The sequence below is a fragment of the Rhinatrema bivittatum genome, chromosome 18 (genome assembly GCF_901001135.1).
Source record: "Rhinatrema bivittatum chromosome 18, aRhiBiv1.1, whole genome shotgun sequence".
Taxonomy (NCBI): domain Eukaryota; kingdom Metazoa; phylum Chordata; class Amphibia; order Gymnophiona; family Rhinatrematidae; genus Rhinatrema; species Rhinatrema bivittatum.
In genome coordinates, this window is record NC_042632.1 from 29,265,975 (window position 1) to 29,280,498 (window position 14,524).

The 14,524-nt window shown below is 39.3% G+C and overlaps 1 pseudogene; it reads left to right on the forward strand.

Annotated features, from left to right (window-relative positions):
• The first annotated feature begins 4,061 nt into the window (after positions 1-4,061).
• Positions 4,062-14,477, forward strand: LOC115079689 (annotated as a pseudogene).
• Positions 14,478-14,524: the final 47 nt, after the last annotated feature.

A 14,524-nucleotide genomic window follows, 5' to 3' on the forward strand; every position in this document is an offset into this window, starting at 1 on the left:
AATCATTCTGTTTCTTTTGTCATGTGAATTGTTCTTTAACATTCACTTTTAAAATTCACTGCAAGAGGTTGACTCACATATAGATTGAATGCTATGAGGAGACCAGAAATAAACAACAGTATGTACTGAGCAATGTGTTAATACATATTTTATTTTACAAAGTTACATAGTAATGACAGAAGATAAAGGCCAAATGATCCATCTAGTTGGCCCACCAAGCTACTTATAGTTGTAACTGCAGCTCCTTGCTGGTTACCCCCATGTCTTCCTACATTTTTTTTGAAGGGGTGAATAAACATGTGGACAAAGATGAACTTGTAGAGGTGGTGTAATTGAATTTTCAGAAGGTGTTCGACAAAGTCTTGCATGAGAGGCTTCTAAGAAAACTAAAAAGTCATGGGATAGGATGCAATGTCCTTTTGTGGATTGGAAGCTGGTTAAAGACAGGAAACAGAGTAGGATTAAATGGTCAGTCTTCACAGTGGAAAATGATAATCAGTAGAGTGCCTCAGGGATCTGATCTTGAACCAGTGCTTTTTAATATATTTATAAATGATCGGGATAGGGGTACAATGAATGAGGTGATAAAATTTGGAGATGAAACAAAATCATGCAGATTAGTTAAATCTCAAGCGGATTGTGAGTAAACTGTGGGAGCATTTGAGAGACTGTAAGATTGGGCTTCCAAATGGCAGATGAACTTTAATGCAGACAAGTGCAAAGTGATGCATATAGGGAAAAATAACCTTTGCTGTAGTTACACAATGTTAGGTTGTATTTTAGGAGTTACCACCCAGGAAAGAGATCTAGGCGTCATAGTGGATAATGTATTGAAATCATCAGCTCAGTGTGCTGTGGCAATCAAAAAAGCAAGCAGAATGTTAAGAACTAGTAAGAAGGAATTGGCAAATAAAATGATGGATGTCATAATGCTCTGTATTGCTCCATGGTGAGGCCGCATCTTGAATACTGTGTGCAATTCTAGTCTCTATATCTCAAAAAAGAAATAGTTGCACTGAAGAATGTGCAGACAAGGGTGACCAAACTGATAAGGGGCATGGAACAACTGTCCTATGAGGAAAGGCTAAGGAAGTTAGGGCTGTTCAGTATGGAGATGAGACAACTGAGGGGGGATATCATAGAGGTCTACAAAATCATGAAAAGACTTGAACAAGTTAATGTAAATTAGTTAATTACTCTCTCAGATAATAGGACTGGTGGGGGGGGGGGGCACTTCATGAAGTTAGCAAGTAATATTTAAAACAAATTGAAGAAAATTCTTTGTCACTTAGCACCTAGTTAAATTCTGGAATTCTTTGCCAGAGGATGTGGTTACAGCAGTTAGTGTAACTGGGTTTAAAAAGGTTTGGATAAGTTCCGAGAGGAAAAATCCATGAACTGCTATGAATTAATAAGCAATAGTAACTTCAGATTTATTTAATGTTTGGGTACTTGCAAGTTCTTGTAACTTGGATTGGCCACTGTTGGAAACAGGATATTGAGCTTGATGGACCCTTGGCCTGATCCAGTATGGCACATCTTATGTGCTTATGTTAAGGATAGTAACTGCCACTCGGTGCACCCTTTTCTTATTTCCAACCTCTAGGGTTCTGCAGTGTTTATCCCATGCTCTTTTGAATTAATTTACTGTATTCATCCTTACCACTTCCTTTTGAGAGGGCATCCCAGGCATCCATTTCCCATTAATGAAGAAATATTTCCTGATGCTGAGTCATTCCCCTGGAGTTTCATTTCATAACCCCTAGTTCTACAGATTCCTTTCCAATGGAAAATGTTCTGAATTTGTGGATTATTAAAACCTTTCAGGAATCTGAAGGTCTGTATCATGTGTCCTATTTCGCCTGCACCACTCTCTTCTAGGGTAGATATACATCTTTTGATCCTTCAGCCTGACCTCATAAGTCTTCTGATATAGACCCCATACAATTTTGGTTGCTTTTCTCTGGACTGCCTCCACCCATACTCTATCTCTTTTCAATATTATCAACTAGGAAGAGAGTGAGAAAGAGATCTAAGCCAATTCACTCAAAAAGCTCATGACAGAAAAATAAAACATACATAAAACACATAGTACAAACGATTAATATGAGAACAAGTAACAAAGGTCTTGCCTGTATAGATAGATAGATATTTATGATATTTACCATTTTAAATTAAGATGTATAAAAAGAATGCAAAGTATTTTTACTGAGAATATTTCCAGTGCTCAGCGCCTTATTTATCAGACGGTAATACTTCACAGCTTTAAGAGCATGGGTCGAGATAATAGCTCTCCCATACCCTAGATTTTCGGTACAGATACGCCGTATTAAACGCAGCCAGATGGATTGAGATGCATACTGTATCTCAAATCCAGGCCCTTGTCTTATCCTTAATGTGCAGCTACAAGGTCAGGAAACTCTTGTAGGAAAGCTGGGGCCGGATTTCTGAGCAAATTCTTCGGTATTCAATTGCGGAAGAGTCCGAGAGGGGGGCACTGGTGGGGAAATCCTGTTCAGGATCTAAGGCTAAAATTGACCAAGAAGGTCGATTTCATCCTCAGATAAAATGTAGGAAGAAGTCTACCTTTCTGCGAGATGATGTTTTACCAAGTGCAGCGGTGGCTCCCTTCAGAGCAATTAATATTGACTCTAGTGAAAATGGTCCAGTCCACGTACATATATATACCTGAGAACATGCCTTTAACGTTGCACCTTCTTCTAAAATATCACTGCTCTTTTTTAACAGACGCCTTGTGGGATCGCGAAAAATGTTGTGATCACAGCTATAAATAGTGGTGTAAATATGCATTCCACCAAAACCAGGCTCCGTTTAAGAATTAATGATGTAAACGAAACCCATTACGCTTTCCTCCACCTACTTAGAAAGCCTTTGTGACCAAGAACAATATTAAAAAAATAAATATTATGTTCTATCGTCGCTTTTGATCCTGTCCTGGACCAGAATGCTAACTTCATATTAGAGGGAAATTTCCAATACGTCTATTTCTTCATATGTGCATATTCGGCTTATTCATTGAGAATATCCTGAGAAGCAGACTGGCTGGATGGGCCTCCAGAAACTGTTTGGGAGTCGCTGATCTAGGTCAGCATTATATTATTACTATGGAAAGTATTTTCTTTTGTTTCTGAATTGAAAGTTAGCAATAAATATCTGTTCTACAACCATACACTTCAGAACAAACAACTTTCTTTAGCGATTTAATATTAGTTGTTGTATTTGAAAGTGCGATTTCTAAAATAAGATTACAATTCTGAAGAAATTACCTGTTGCAGGAAACTCCTTGGAGTCGCTTTGTCCTTCCTCATTTTGAGGCCTTAACCCTTCTTTTCATTGTGATGCTTGAATAAAATAGGCTACTAGTATATTTTTACTTTGGTAAAATTTTGGTAAAATTTTTGGTATGTATCCAATTTTTCTACAAAATATGGCTCTATACAAATACTTGGTACCACATCTTCAAGATGTTCTGTATAAGCTTGGTCATTTAATACAAGGAAAGAAGGATTGGACCATTACTTTTAAATAAATATAGTATGAATATCATTGAAAGTGCATTTGATTTCGCATTACAAATCAAATATTAAAACGCTCTGCAAATGTTTCCTTTCTTCCAATGAACATGGGGGAAGAGAACTCAAGTGAACTAAAAAAGTACGCTAATTTAAGCAATCCTACTGCACGATATTTTCCGTCGTTATAAAATAAATGCTTTACCAGGATATGAATGACAAATAATCTCAACTAACAAACTTTTGTCTGCTCTAGTAGCTCAAAGCTTAGATTTTTTTTATCATTCAAATATGTACAATTAAGTTTTGCTGCTACAATATACAACCAAAAATATTTTTCAGCAATTGGTGCTACAGATACACACTTAGCTTTCTGTAGCTTTAAGAGCAAAGGAGGCGTGTCCGTCATTTCGGGAGACAGAGAAGTCTTCCACCAATCAGCTGCTGAACAGCGACTGTAGATCTGCTCGGCTGGTTGTCTCCTCCTCCCGCTGTGATGCAGTGAATCACCCACCCTTCCTCTTCAGTCGCAGACGGAGAAGAGCAAATGTACCGACGCAAATCTTTCACTGCCTACCGACGGCGGCTACGGAGAACTGAGTTCTTATAGCATCTCCGGTTCAAACCCTCGCCCCAATGGTCGGTTTGAGAGGGCACTGAAAGGGACACTGAGTCCTTAACTACAAAACAGTCCAGGAAAAGGATTGAAAGGCAATGGAGTCGCAGAGCTCCCGGAAGACTTGGAAAGGGCAAGTACTGTGCTTCTTTTCCCTCTGTATCTGGGGCTTAGTCTCGGGGCAGCTTCGCTATTCCGTAGTGGAAGAGTCGGAGCAGGGGACAGTGGTGGGGAATCTCGCTCAGGATTTGGGGATAAACGTTGCAGCTATTTCTAAACGCAGGCTGCGATTGGGATCGGAAAGCAGCAGACGTTATTTTGCTGTTAATGTGGCAAACGGAGCACTGATTGTGAATGAAAAGATAGACAGAGAAAGCCTTTGTGGATCCAGCTCGAGCTGCTTACTGCCTGTGGACGTAGTTACTGAAAATCCACTGGAGCTATTCAGGCTACAAGTCGAGATACTGGATATAAATGACAATTCTCCCACCTTTCTCACCACTAAGCGTCAACTAAGAATTGCAGAATCCGCGGCTCCAGGTTCGCGATTCCCTCTGGAAAGTGCTCAAGATCCAGATGTGGGAACCAATGCTGTTAGTTCTTACAAACTGAATCCAACGCCATTCTTTTCCCTCAGTGTGAAAGTCCTTAAAGATGGCAAACTTTTCCCAGAAATAGTTCTGGAAAAACCTGTGGACAGAGAGGAGCATGAGCAGCACCAACTGATCCTGACTGCCTTTGATGGAGGCAATCCTGCTAGATCTGGAACTGGCCAAATTAATGTAATTGTTCTGGATATCAATGACAATGCACCAGTATTTGATCATTCAGTCTACAAAGTCAGTTTACTGGAAAATTCTCCTGTAAATACTGCGCTAATTAAACTTAACGCGACTGATATAGATGAGGGACTGAATGGTGACATTGAATATTCTTTTGACGCTCTCACTTCGGATTTAGTGTTCAAGATTTTCAGTCTGGATACCCACAGCGGTGAGATTCTCGTTAAAGGACTTGTGGATTTTGAAGAATCCAATTTCTATGAAATCCATGTGCGGGCAAGAGACAAGGGAGTTCCAGAAATGGAAGGACACTGTATTGTTCAGGTGCAAATAGAAGACATCAATGATAATCCTCCAGAGATTCTGTTAACTTCCTTGGAAAAATCAGTTCCAGAAAATACTCCTGTTGGAACTGTAGTGGGTCTTTTCATTGTTAGGGATCCAGATTCAGGGAAAAGTGGAGAGGTAATGTTGAATATATCACCCAACCTGCCATTTAAATTCAAGTCATCTGATCACCACTATTCTTTAATCACAGGTGACATTTTAGACAGAGAAAAGGTGTCTCAATATACCATTGAACTAATTGCTACAGATTTGGGATTACCATCGCTATATACAAAGACAACAGTGGTTCTCAATGTTTCAGATATTAATGATAATCCTCCTAGTTTCTCACAGCCTTTCTATAATGCCTACATAAAAGAAAACAACCAGCCGGGTTCTTTGCTATGTACTGTGTCTGCTTCTGATCCTGATATGGACGAGAATTCCCATCTCACTTACTCCATAGCAGAGAGTGCGATCCATGATTCTTTTATCTCCTCATTTGTTTACATCAACTCCCACAATGGTAATATATATGCTCAGCGATCATTTGATTATGAGCTCCTTCAAGTTTTGGAAATTCCAGTACGGGTGGAAGATGGTGGTTCTCCGAAACTAAGCTCCAATATCACTATCTATGTCTTTGTGTTGGATATGAATGATAACTCTCCGGTTATTTTGTATCCGGAAACCTCCAGGGAGCAAAGGGCGCAACAAAAGATCTCTCGGTCAATTGCTATAGATTATTTGGTCACCAAAGTCACAGCAGTGGATGCAGACTCTGGACATAACGCCTGGCTCTCTTTCAGTCTTATAGAATCTACAGATCTCTCTTTGTTTCGAGTGGCTCCTTATACAGGAGAAATCAGGACTATGAGAGCCTTCACAGAGACGGACAACTCTCTGCAGCAAATTCTTATCTTAGTCCGGGACAATGGAGACCCAGCTTTGTCAACTACAGTTACCATCCTCATATCGTTAGATGACCAAGTTTATGAGGAAAGTCCACAATCCAGGGATTTCCTTAGAGATTCTAAAAAATCTGACATGACCCTGTATTTAATTACCTCCTTGGTGGCAATCAGTGTAATTTCACTTGCTGCTTTCGTCATACTTTCTGTTAAATGCCTCAGGAAAGAAAAAGACAGCTTCAGTTCTTTTTGTGACTGTCTGAGTAATGGTAGCTCGCAATCCAGACACTTTATAAAACAACCCACTCCAACGCTGCACATAAATTCGGATGGCACTTTGAAATATATGGAGGTGAGCATGAGGCCAGCAGACTCCGAGGCCCATTGCTACCGAGCTTGCTTTGCTCCTTTTTCGGAAACAAGTGACTTCATGAAACCTTTGAATTTTCCCCAGCTTAGAGACATGGTGAATGAGACAGATTCATTTCCATCTCGTGATTGTGAGTTGAGTGAACCCTACCAGGTGAGTTCGCATTCGTGTTATTTAAGGTATGTTTTAGGTCTTCTATAAATTCTTTCATTGACTTATTCCAAGGTTGAGTTCATAATTATATGTATTCATACATTTTGCTGCCACACTGGGTACTTGCCAGGTTCTTATGGCCTGGATTGGCCACTGTTGGAAACAGGATGCTGGGCTTGATGGACCCTTGGTCTGACCCAGTATGGCATTTTCTTATGTTTTTATGGCAGAAGAAACTGTACAAGATATTTCGTATGATTATGTCATTCCTTCCAAGCACACATTACATCCTGAGAGTCTATATTCCATATTTCTTCCATGTGTTTATCTTAACATCTGGCTCTTGAACTCTGGTTGTAGAAGGTAATGAAATCTATATTCATAGGCTCTATAAGACAAAGATGATTTTCCATATCCTAATGTAAATCCCAATAACATAGAGCATGATATAATATTATTAAAATCTGCACTGTAAAATGGAAATCATTATATAATGACTTTTTAATTAGTATAAAACAGAGGTTCTCCATTCTCCTTTTCTATCCGACATGAAGAAAAAAAGAGATAATCACATTATTTGTGTGAATATGTTTTTAAAATTATACTGTTTTGTAAAGTACAGTATACTAAAATAATGATTAATTAATATTTCTTTAATAAAATTTAATTTCACACTTCTAAAGATATCAAAACATGGTACACTAATAAAAATAATAATTAAAAAAACCTCATCAAGCCACTATTAATTTCCCCAAGTAAGCACCCCTCAATCACACAACCAACTTCCAATCACCTCCCTCCCTTTACATCCAACACCACCCACCAATTCAATCACATGTCACCCTCACATGCCCTACTCCATATCTTACCTTCCTAAAATAACATTGCTGTAATTATTTCATTGAGAAACAATATTAAATTTACATATGTGCAAATAGTCAACTTTCATAACTGGAAGAGTACTCTGTTACATACTTTGTAATTTCAGTATATTTCAGTTATCCAGTAGATAATTGTTCAGTCCTTTTTAACAAGTGAAATGTTCTTTAACATTTTATTTAAAACTTCACTAAAGAAGATACCTCACATGTAGATTGAATGTTATGAGGCAACCAGAAATAAACAACAGTTTCTACCAAGCAATATATTAATGCTCATTTTATTTTTAAATGTTTTAGAAGATCCTAATATACAGTTCTTTTATTTTAACAACTGGAGATAGAGAGAGAGTGTTGTAGCCCATTCACTCCAAAGTGCCTGCAGGGTACAATTAAAATATACCTAAAACAATAATGCAAATGATTGACATGAGAATGAGTGACAAAAGACTTGTGTGTTTATAGATAGTTGTTTTGTGATATTATACATTTTATGTTGTTATGATAGAGAAAGAATAAAAACGATTTTATACTGAAGACATTTCCAGTGCTCACCTGTTATATCTCAGACAGTAAAGCCATTCCACTTTTATCTGTTGATTGTGAATGACATGCTAATTAAGATTAAGATGGAATTTAGGGTAAACATCTTCAATACTACAGTGAAGTACGTTATAACTTTAAGAGCATGCCACAAAATAAAAGCTCTCCCATATCTTTCCCACTCCGAGAAGATTTTCTATACACATAAACCATATTAATCTATTAATCGCTCAGATGGATTGAGATTATATAATAACTAAAATACAGGCCCCTGTCTTATCCTTGCTGTGCAGGTACAAGGAGACCCCATGGAGGCAGAACTTCATTTATGTGGGAATGACCTGGAATGCAGGGGTATTCTGCTTCAGTCTCTCCCCTCTCAGAAATCCACAGGGAAGAGGAGAAGAGGGGTGAGCCTGGAGCACACAGAGAACAGCATCTCTGCTCCTTAATCCAGCCCCTCTCCTCTTTTCCCCCCTTTCTCCCTCTTCTCCTCCTCCATTCCAGGCAACAGAAGGGGAAGGGATTGATCTGCAGACCCAAGAGTAGATACAAAATAGGGTTCGAATTAATACAAGTTTGAAACTTGTGAACAGTAGTGCCAATTGTCAGGATTTCAGCCCTAGCCTTGATGAATGCCATTATTGATCACAATTTTTAAACTTGACCTAATTCAATCCCTTTTTGTGTCCATTACCAAGGGTTTAATGTCTGGCAGAACAACACAGGACACCTTTCTTCTGGGACCCAAGAAAGTGGAGCAGAACCAGCAATGTGATTGTATATCAGTTTTGGTTCCCCTGAGGAAACAGAATAGAATTAGTACTTGCATGGATTATTTATGGCTCCCGAACCTTTGGAGGAAGCAGGGAAGAACAGAGAATGTTTGAGCTGTTTACCCTGAGACAAGGGCAACCATATGGCTTTGATTCTGTTATGTGTGTGTGTGTGTGTGAGAGAGAGAGAGAGAGAGAGAGAGTGTTCACACCTAGCCCTTGCCCACCCATCTCTCTCTCTCGTTCTCTCTCTCTCTCTCTCTCTTTCTCTCTCACACACACACACATACACAATGTTTCACTTTGGTTTTGTGTAAAAATTAATCCCTGCTTGTCTGGAACATTTTAGGAAACGGATTTATAACAAATGGAATCCCGGAGCACCCAGCAATCTATAAAAGGGCAAATAATAGGTTTGTATTCCTTGTGTAGCTGTGAGTAGGTCTCTGAGCAAATTCTTCAATAGTCACTTGTAGAAAAGTCCGAGAAAAAGAACTGGTCGAGAATCTCATTCAGGGTATAAGCATAAATTCTTTCCTGCAAGAAGATGCTTTACCAAGTGCAGCGGTGGCTCTTTCTGAACAAGTAATTTAGCCTTTGGTAACCATTGTGCAGTCCCCTTACCTGATCCTGAAAACATGACTTTTAAAGTTGCAACTTCTTCTAAGAAAATATTGCTCTTTGACAAAATACGCCCTGCCTGATCATAAATATGTTGCCCACTACAATGCTGGGATCACAACTACAGATCGTGGTGTAAATCCACGTTTCACCAAAAGCATGCTCCGTGCATTTCTGATGTATATAACAACCTATTACACTTTCCTTGACCTGCTTAGGAAGCCTTTGTGATGGAGAACAATGTTATAGGAATACATATATGTTCAGTCTCCACTTTTGATCCTGACCTGGGCCAGAATGCTCAAATTCCTTTCTCCATTTTGGATTGAAATTTCCAAGATTTGCCTATTTCTTCATAGGTGCATATTCGGCTTATTCATTGAGAATATCCTGAGAAGCAGACTGGCTAATTGGGCCTCCAGCACCTGTTTGGGAACTTCCAATCTAGATTAGGGTTACATTATTACTACAGGAAGTATTTTCTTCCGTTTCTGAATTAACATTTTGTAATACTTTATCTGTTCCACAACCATTTTCATCACAAAAATAAACATTAAGAACATAAGAAAATGCCATACTGGGTCAGACCAAGGGTCCATCAAGCCCAGCATCCTGTTTCCAGCAGTGGCCAATCCAGGCCATAAGAACCTGGCAAGTACCCAAAAACTAAGTCTATTCCATGTTACCATTGCTAATGGCAGTGGCTATTCTCTAAGTGAACTTAATAGCAGGTAATGGACTTCTCCTCCAAGAACTTATGCAATCTTTTTTTAAACACAGCTATACTAACTGCACTAACCACATCCTCTGGCAAAAAATTCCAGAGTTTAATTGTGCGTTGAGGAAAAAAGAACTTTCTCCGATTAGTTTTAAATGTGCCCCATGCTAACTTCATGGAGTGCCCCCTAGTCTTTCTACTATCCGAAAGAGTAAATAACCGATTCACATCTACCCGTTCTAGACCTCTCATGATTTTAAACACCTCTATCATATCCCCCCTCAGTCGTCTCTTCTCCAAGCTGAAAAGTCCTAACCTCTTTAGTCTTTCCTCATAGGGGAGTTGTTCCATTCCCCTTATCATTTTGGTAGCCCTTCTCTGTACCTTCTCCATCGCAATTATATCTTTTGTGAGATGAGGCGACCAGAATTGTACACAGTATTCAAGGTGCGGTCTCACCATGGAGCGATACAGAGGCATTATGACATTTTCCGTTTTATTCACCATTCCCTTTCTAATAATTCCCAACATTCTGTTTGCTTTTTTGACTGCCGCAGCACACTGTACCGACGATTTCAATGTGTTATCCACTATGACACCTAGATCTCTTTCTTGGGTTGTAGCACCTAATATGGAACCCAACATTGTGTAATTATAGCATGGGTTATTTTTCCCTATATGCATCACCTTGCACTTATCCACATTAAATTTCATCTGCCATTTGGATGCCCAATTTTCCAGTCTCACAAGGTCTTCCTGCAATTTATCACAATCTGCTTGTGATTTAACTACTCTGAACAATTTTGTGTCATCTGCAAATTTGATTATCTCACTCGTCTTATTTCTTTCCAGATCATTTATAAATATATTGAAAATTAAGGGTCCCAATACAGATCCCTGAGGCACTCCACTGTCCACTCCCTTCCGCTGAGAAAATTGCCCATTTAATCCTACTCTCTGTTTGCTGTCTTTTAGCCAGTTTGCAATCCACGAAAGGACATCGCCACCTATCCCATGACTTTTTACTTTTCCTAGAAGCCTCTCATGAGGAACTTTGTCAAACGCCTTCTGAAAATCCAAGTATACTATATCTACCGGTTCACCTTTATCCACATGTTTATTAACTCCTTCAAAAAAGTGAAGCAGATTTGTGAGGCAAGACTTGGCCTGGGTAAAGCCATGCTGACTTTGTTCCATTAAACCATGTCTTTCTATATGTTCTGTGATTTTGATGTTTAGAACACTTTCCACTATTTTTCCTGGCACTGAAGTCAGGCTAAATGGTCTGTAGTTTCCCGGATTGCCCCTGGAGCCCTTTTTAAATATTGGGGTTACATTTGCTATCCTCCAGTCTTCAGGTAGAATGGATGATTTTAATGATAAGTTACAAATTTTTACTAATAGGTCTGAAATTTCATTTTTTAGTTCCTTCAGAACTCTGGGGTTTATACCATCTGGTCCAGGTGATTTACTACTCTTCAATTTGTCAATCAGGCCTACCACATCTTCTAGGTTCACCATGATTTGATTCAGTCCATCTGAATCATTGCCCATGAAACCTTCTCCATTACGGGTACCTCCCCAACATCCTCTTCAGTAAACACCGAAGCAAAGAAATCATTTAATCTTTCCGCGATGGCCTTATCTTCTTTAAGTGCCCCTTTAACCCCTCGATCATCTAACGGTCCAACTGACTCCCTCACAGGCTTTCTGCTTCGGATATATTTAAAATAGTTTTTACTGTGAGTTTTTGCCTCTACGGCCAACTTCTTTTCAAATTCTCTCTTAGCCTGTCTTATCAATGTCTTACATTTACCTTGCCAATGTTTATGCTTTATCCTATTTTTTTCTGTTGGATCCTTCTTCCAATTTTTGAATGAAGATCTTTTGGCTAAAATAGCTTCTTTCACCTTCCCTTTTAACCATGCCGGTAATCGTTTTGCCTTCTTTCCACCTTTCTTAATGTGAGGAATACATCTGGACTGTGCTTCTAGAATGGTATTTTTTTAACAATGACCACGCCTCTTGGACATTTTTTACTTTTGTAGCTGCTCCTTTCAGTTTTTTCCTAACAATTTTTCTCATTTTATCAAAGTTTCCCTTTTGAAAGTTTAGCACGAGAGCCTTGGATTTGCACACTGTTCCTTTTCCAGTCATTAAATCAAATTTGATCATATTATGATCACTATTGCCAAGTTGCCCCACCACTGTTACCTCTCTCACCAAGTCCTGTGCTCCACTGAGAATTAGATCTAAAAATGCTCCCTCTCTCATCGGTTCCTGAACCAATTGCTCCATAAAGCTATCATTTATTCCATCCAGGAACGTTATGTCTCTAGCGAGACCCGATGATACATTTACCCAGTCTATATTGGGGTAATTGAAGTCTCCCATTATTACTGCACTACCAATTTGGTTAGCTTCCCTAATTTCTCTTAGCATTTCACTGTCCGTCTCAGCATCTTGACCAGGTGGACGGTAGTATACCCCTATCACTATAGTCTTCCCCGACACACAAGGGATTTCTACCCATAAAGATTCAATTTTGTATTTAGTCTCATGCAGGATGGACTCTATGCCATCCCGGACATAAAGTGCCACACCTCCTCCTGAGTGCTCCTCTCTGTCATTGCGATATAATTTGTACCCCGGTATAGCACTGTCCCATTGGTTATCCTCTTTCCACCATGTCTCTGAGTTGCCAATTAAGTCTATGTCATCATTTACTGCTATACAATCTAATTCTCCCATCTTACTTCTTAGACTTCTGGCATTAGCATACAAACATTTCAAAGTTTGTTTTTTGTTTGTATTTTCATTCTGCTTTTTAATTGATAGGGATAAGTTAGAATTTTTTAGCTCAGGTGAGTTTTTAGTTACAGGCACTTGGACTACTTTTCTAATTATTGGAACCTCACTGTCAGGATGCCCTAATTCTAATGCATCATTAGTATCCTTTAAAGATACCTCTCTCCGAACCATGCGCTGCTGAGCGACTGTCGGCTTTCCCCTTTGTTCTAGTTTAAAAGCTGCTCTATCTCCTTTTTAAAGGTTAGCACCAGCAGTCTGGTTCCACCCTGGTTAAGGTGCAGCCCATCCCTTCGGAAGAGACTCCCCCTTCCCCAAAATGTTCCCCAGTTCCTAACAAAACTGAATCCCTCTTCCTTGCACCATCGTCTCATCCACGCATTGAGACTCTGGAGCTCTACCTGCCTCTGGTGACCTGCGCGTGGAAAAGGAAGCATTTCAGAGAATGCTAGCCTGGAGGTTCTGGATTTAAGCTTTCTACCTAAGAGCCTAAATTTGGCTTCCAGAACCTCCCTCCCACATTTTCCTATGTTGTTGGTGCCCACATGTACCATGACAGCCGGCTCCTCCCCAGCACTGTCTAAAATCCTATCTAGGTGACGCGTGAGGTCCACCACCTTCGCACCAGCTAGGCATGTTACCAGGCGATCCTCACGCCCACCAGTGATTTGATACTGGTTGTTTTATTTGAAAGTGCGATTTCTAAAATAATTTACAATTTAGAAGAAAACCCCTGTTGAGGGAAGATCCTTAGAGTCGCTTTGCCCTAGCCTTCTTTTTCATAATGAAGCTTGAATAAAAGTCTTCTATTATATATTTATTTTTTACCATGTATATAGAATCAATCCTGCCTATAAACTGTAATTCTGTGCAAATACTTGGCACATATGCTCCATGATGTCTTGTAAGAGCGTAGACTTAGAAAATATTCTACAATGTCAAGAAGAAAAGAAATATTTATTCCATCATTACTTTTCAGTAAGCATAGTACAAATAACAATGAAAGTCCATTTGATTTCACATTATAAATGAAATATTCAAAACGCTGTGCAAGAAAATTCCTTCCTCCAATGAATGTGGGCGATCATAGCTCAAGAAAAATAAATTAAAAGGCAAATTCAATCAGTCGTACCGCACGATATTATCTGACGACTGACGTTATTAAATACATGCTAGACCAGATTAGGAATGCCAGATAATCTCAAGTAACATACTTTTGCCTGTTTTGGTAGCTTAAAGGTTAGACCTTTTTTTCACTTAAATGTGTACATGTGTACATTTAAGTTTTGCTGCTACATTATCTCGCAAAAAATATTTTTCAGCAATTGGCAAAAAGGATACAGATTTAGGTTTCTCTAGCTTTAAGAGCAAAGGAGGCGTGTCCGAGATTTCGGGAGACAGAGAAGTCTTCCACCAATCAGCTGCTGAACAGCGACTGTAGATCTGCTCAGCTCGTTGTCTCCTCCTCCCGCTGTGATGCAGTGAATC